Genomic DNA, 6,541 nt, shown 5'->3' with positions numbered 1-6,541 from the left:
GTAAATGGGATTTGCATTTTGTAAATAAAGGAAATTGTTGCTGCAAGACTGGAGATAAACAGCCTGAGTTTGAGAGAGGACTACAATGATTCACCACAATGGAATGTGAAAATATTGTCAAGACCTGCAAACTGAGACACACTGACTGATTGACTGTGAGGAGTTTATGGAAGAAAGATCTGTCTTGTATAAAAACATACCGAGCTTGGCAGGTCTACTGTGTGGGAGGAAGAACCTGAAGTGTGTTGGAGTGTATTCGTATCACCGGACTAAGCACAGACAAAGCCAGCCGGATGATGAGGTAACACCAAAAGGAGGAGTTAAAGGAGTGGCTACAACATTCAGAGCATTCATATAGCAGCAAACCACTATTTGCTATGTAAAGATATTATTGAGTGATGACATCCTGAGCAGAGAATCATGCAACCTCTGCGTGTTATTGTTGCAGCCAGTCCAGCTGCACATGCATGTTAGTGCATATGAGTCCCTGTGTGTGTGTGTCCCACCGGCTAGCTATTTGCTGCTGCTCTGCATTTTGCTCATACAGTGGGTGATGCTACGGCAGTGTCACATATGTGTAGCACCCACCCTCCAGTTTCCCCCAGGTAAACACTATAAGCTCTGTCAGCACTGTTGCCATTGTTAGCTGTTTGCAGAATTTGCACCATTAGCTGCTAGCTGCTGGCTGTTTCACGTGTTTTTAGAGTGATTGTGATTAGCTGGTTGGGTTTATGCTTTTTTTTTTGGTGTGATTACAGTTAGGTCATACCACTGGGACTGATAACATGCCCCCCACCCCAGCAACATCATTTAGAGCACTGGCTCTCAGCTGGTGAGTTGCGGTCCAAAAGTGGTCATGGGTCCATTCTGAATGAGCCGCAAAGGACTCCCAAACATGTCAACTTTCTCAAAAAAACACTTAATTTTTAAGTACTAATCCAAACCCATTGGTAGCTTTGTCACCTTCTACCTATGCCAATCTTCAATACCTATGTTCAGTTTCACATAGATTGACCACGTCAGTGAGTAGAAAAACGGGGAACAGACAGAATGACTGACTGACAGCTTTAGATATTGGTCCCTAGATTGCGTTCACTGAGTTTCATGCAGATCGGTCAAACTTCCTAGGAAGAGATCAATTTCAAGTGTTTTTCAAAAAATTGAAAATGACAGAAGTTATGGGTTCTTGTTATTAGTTATGTGTTCCTCAAGAGGAGAGGCATCTCTGTGCAAAGTTTCATGTCTCTACGACATACGGGGCATGAGATATGCCCATTCAAAGTTTGCAATTTCATTCGGTTGCTATAGCGCCCCCCTTTGGCCAATTGATGTAATATTGCTTCATTCACATCCTCCCATGACCCTCTACCACTGTGCCAAATTTCACATGGATTGACCATGTCAGTGAGGAGAAAAACGTGGAACAGACACACAGACAGAGTTTTCGGCATTATATGGTAATTTATAGTGAGATGGCTAATTTCCAAAAGAGCTTTTATTTTGAGGTGCCATTTCTTGCTGTAGAGAGAACAACTAACGGACAGCTACTTGACAAAGACAGCAAGCTTGCTTGAGGACATGGCCAAACGCAAGTACGATGCTGAACGTATTGAGCTGTACAGACCTTTAGCTAATGATTATGGAGAAATCTGGACGCCGTGACTGGACCAGTTGGGAACCACTGCAATTTCTCATATATCGAAAAGACTGACACATGGCAGTATCACACATTTAGTAAAAAAAACAAGAGTTGACTACCATTCCTGTGGGTGTTAAAAAATAGCAGTTCATTGCTGTCCTGGTAACTAATCGTTTTTCTGAAAGGCAAAGCGTTTAAAGCTGTGCTAGCAGCTCTGAAGCAGTAAAGGCAAAGTGGGTCTTTGTGCTATAAACTAGTGCCAGCATTCTAATATGCTCACAGTGACAAAGCCAACATGCTGCTGTGAAGCTGCCCTAACATGTGCCATCTTCATCTTCACTGTCCTATTTTAGCAGGTTAGAATGCTTTTTGTTTGCAGAGTACAGCTAAAGGTGATGGGGATGTCATTAGTTTAGCAAGTATTTAGCTGTAAACCAAAGTACTAATTACAATTTTAGCCTGGTGACATTTCACTTGAGTAAAATCAAGGGGATTGTCAAAGTCATTAGGATCCATCCTCTAGGAACCATGAATATCTGCACCTAATTTCATGGCATCCAATCATTGTTGAGATTTTTCAGTCTGGACCAAATTGCTAGACAGACAGATAAATCAACATTGCCATTTTTTGAGCCATGTGGCTTGGTCATTGGAGATATTAAAGCATTCTTCCCTGCACCATTCAATAAAGGGATTAGACTGACACTTTGCAGACATCACACAGTTGTGTCCACTGTGAAAGAAGCATTGAGAAGAGTTATTCCCATTTTGTGGCAGACTGGGAGTTGTTGACATCTGTGAGTATTGAACAAACAACTGTTGGTTGATTAAACAGACCTTTTCAGGACAGCTGATAACAGCTTTTGATCATATCCTATGACCTTCATCAGCAGATGATGTTTGCAGTTGTCAAGGAATTGTTTGTTGAGGATTTGGCATCTTTTACGACTATATACACTATGTTGAGCGTCAAAGTTAATCTGTCTAGAAAAACATCTCCATGAGAACAGGTGAACTTCATCTCTTGATGAAGAATTTAATCAAAATTATTGGGCCTAAATGAACCTTGAGGTGATATTGCTACTACAAATTGCCATTTCTAAGGTCAAGAATGAACTCCAAACCTCAAATTTTCAACATAGATTAAAACATTCTCATTCACTGATGGATAGAACTGCAACGAAAATGTTGAGGAAGCAAGGTGCAGGTAACACTGTACCAATGGTCTTGTCCTTCATGATCTCAAGTGATCAATGAGACGCCCCACTGTGGAAACAGTTCTTGAAAAGGTTCGTTCGGGTTGGTCAGTAACTAATGCAACTGGGGTTGATGGCTGAATAAACGTTGGAGTGAAAGCTTTCCTTGGGGTCTGTTCTGTTCCAGATGAGAATGTACTGCTGCTGCATGACTCTGTCAAAATCACTTTTATTGGCGTAAACCTCATTTCGCACCATTCCTGCTGTATGAAGTCACCACAGTGACACAGGGACTTAGTGTAATACTCGCCTGACTTGGATTAAAATCCCACTTCGCCCCTGATTCCTGGAAGAAGAGCATGAGATCAGTAAAAGTGGTAAGGGTTTTTTTGTGATTCTCTTATGAAAAAACATCTGGATATGAAGTGATTTACAACTTACATGAGCCCTGATTTACAGCTGTTGTTTTTGCCACTGAAGTGAAGAAAACATTTTCTTTATTTGGGACCTTTTTCTTAACACAATACTAAGATATTTACCACAATGAATAGCTCTTTTAACCTACAGGAAGCTTTGTCAGGTGAATGTTACTGGTTGATAACAGCAGTTAGGCTTTTACATTTCCTCAGTGCCTCTTATCAGAAACGGAATAATGATGCATTTATGTTACATTTCCTAAGCATACTCCATCCTCGGTTTCCTGAACAAAAACATTTTACCCCTGGTTTTTATTCTTTCTGTCACAGTGAAAAGTGACCAAAGGATCAATAGATAGAGAGAGATGTTGATACTTCTCAGTGAATTATTTTTCAGGCAAGCTGTGGGAACACACACTGAAAGATCAGGATGAGGGCAACCACACACAACTCTCCCCTTCTGATAAAAATCCAACAGTAACTGAGACTGTGTTATTTATAGAGCTGCACTGTTACTGAGAGGTTAATATAGAAAAGTGATATTCACAGTGGAAGACTCTGGGCTGTGCTCCAGTATAATTATAATGCATTGTTACTTGTCTTTTTCTCAATGAGGGGCCTTTATCTGGGCGAGAACATGTCAGAGGCCTGTTTCTTCTCCGCTGGCCTCGTGCTGCTCTGCTTGTTTGCAGTGTGAGTTTTCCTCATGGCTCCTCTGGGGATTGGGTGCGTAGGTTACACGGGGCTAACTTAGCTCAGGTCTATTAGGAAACAGCGTTGTGTTGACGTGGCAGATGATAGATCAACTTGGATAAGGTCCCCTGGAGAGCTATGGAGTTTCAATCGCTGCTCGGTCACATTCTTCGCCAGCAGAGCGTTCACTGCTGTATGTATGTAAATGCAAAGGTTTCTAGTTCTACAGTTCAACTTCATGCTGCTTTGTATGTCTGAATATTTTTTAGCTGAATGCAAAGTCTACATCTACAGTCTCCATAGATCATACACACTTTGATAGCAAAAAGATTGCAGAGACAGGGGCATGAATCATGTGAAAAACCATGAACTAATATATTACTCTCTGTGGAAAAGAAGAGGGGAAATCTTTAATCTTAATTTCTTCCTGTGATGATATACTTTTTCCTCTTCCCCAGCACTCAGGAAGAGTAGAGGTCAGGGGAAGGTCAGAGGTCATGCTTAACAACACAAGGAGGTGGCCTTGTGTAACAACACCTCAGCAGGGTGGATGCTTGCTGACACTAGTGTTTGATCACAGGTTCCGGAGTTTAATAACAATATTCCAGGACAGGAGGCCATGACAGGAGGCCAGGGGTCAGCTGATAAATAAACATTAATAATTTATATAAATGATTAGCCCAGACCTCTGCCAGGGGGACCCAGGGATCCTCTCCTGGCACTGTCTTTCAAAAAATAAACTCTCTTTTGCTGTTTTTAATGCAGTAAAGCACTGGATTTACGTTTAAAAAGTAGAAAAAAATCCAGTTTTGGATACATTTATTGTCATTGTGAATTATAAAATGGTGAGCCGGCCACGAGCTGTCACTGCTCTAGCCTTCTGCCCATGGGAGAAGTTTCAGTAGGTTGCAATCTGCAGTCTCACCCCTATAGATGCCACTGAATCCTACACATTGGACATTTAATATAAAGATTAGTTGATGAACTTCAAACTTGCATTCATTGATTGTTTGTTTGTTTTTTTACCACTTGGGGGCAGTGCAACAAGCTGTAAACCAGAGGTGCTCAAAGTTATGGTGACTAAGTGCCAACTTAGGGAGCCAGGACATGATTGAGGGCTGCACAGGAAAATTGTACACATCTGTCTTTCACATTAAACTGTGGAGCTGTCCATCAAGATTGCTAACGTTAGCTAATCGCATTAAGAACGCAATTCCCACAACACTTGTGAGGTGTCACCAATTGCCATGCAACCAGTAGTTTTCCACAAGATGTCGTATTCAACCTGACAGACACTTTACAATTTTTACAATTTTATTATGGCTTAAAGTTACACATATTCAAGGTCGGGCTGCTTTGAATAACAGGCTGTCTGGGAGGCATCACCGCAGAAGTCAGATCCACCACTCACTCCTCCACAGCTCCATCCTCTCATCCAAATATGATTACTTCTGGCTCTAAAAAAACCATGGTGATTACCAAAATGCCAAAGTTCCATGGCTGACCTCATGGTAGCTACGTCCATTATTTATACAGTCTATGGTTTGACACAGTAGGCATGTCGTGTATTAAATGCAAGCAATTGAAAGTGTTAGTGTAAGCACTGAAATGGATCCTGAATGATTCAAATATAATGCCTGCACAAAATGTTTCTGAGGGCTGCCATTGGTCCAAAAGCCACACTCTGAGCAACTATGATGTAAACACAACACTGACTTATTGTGTTATCACCATAAAGTTGTTATGGCCAGCTGCTTGCTAACAGTTGACTATTTACAACAGACAACATCAGCACTGATATGGAGTTGTGTATGTGTCCACCAGTATGAACTCCTCTTTTATTGCAACTGCAGAGATGGTTGATAATTCCTTGAGTTAGTCCCTATGAGTGGCATCTTTCACATCAAGCTATGATTAATGTAAACTTATTAATTATTGCAGCTTCCCTGTTTAAATTTCCCTGTGGAGTTTTTGACCTCTTTTTCTGGGAAGAGGTCCCCATTTTGTTAATATTGTGCATTCATACAATACAAGTTCCTAACAGTAGTTTCACAGTATACCTCTGATTCACAAGTGGCGATAACGTGCCAAGATATGTAGCAAATAGTCAAAAATACAGGAACGAAAAAGACTGCAAGCTAGCAAACATGGATGTAAACTATGGGCTCTTGTCATTTCTTGATTCCTTTCCTCACCTCCTCTCCTTGCGTCTAACTCCCTCCCACCTGTGACGCCAGCAGAAAAGGCGCTGACACGATGAGAGAGGAATCGAGGCAACAGGCATTTAACTAAATGAGACATCCTACTTCAGAGGTGTAATTTTAAAGTGACGTAAATTAAATACAACATGTGGCACAGCTGCATCATTGGCTGTGTGTCACACCTCTTTCATACATAATGGGTGCTGACAGGACTTCTCCAAAGGATACATCTGTGCATCCTCGCTAATAGTTCCTCCGGCAGGCCTCCCATTTCCTTTTTCCTCGCGATGCATTTTAGGAATCCAGACGTCCTTCAAGATGGTGTGCTGAGACATTTCCGAGTCACAGGCAGGAGGACAGAGGAAAGAGGAGACAAGGAGGCAAGACCTAGACAAA

The sequence above is a fragment of the Epinephelus fuscoguttatus genome, linkage group LG1 (assembly GCF_011397635.1).
Source record: "Epinephelus fuscoguttatus linkage group LG1, E.fuscoguttatus.final_Chr_v1".
NCBI classification, from domain to species: Eukaryota; Metazoa; Chordata; class Actinopteri; order Perciformes; family Serranidae; genus Epinephelus; species Epinephelus fuscoguttatus.
The sequence above is the reverse complement of the archived record's forward strand: the minus strand, read 5'-3'. Positions refer to the sequence as shown.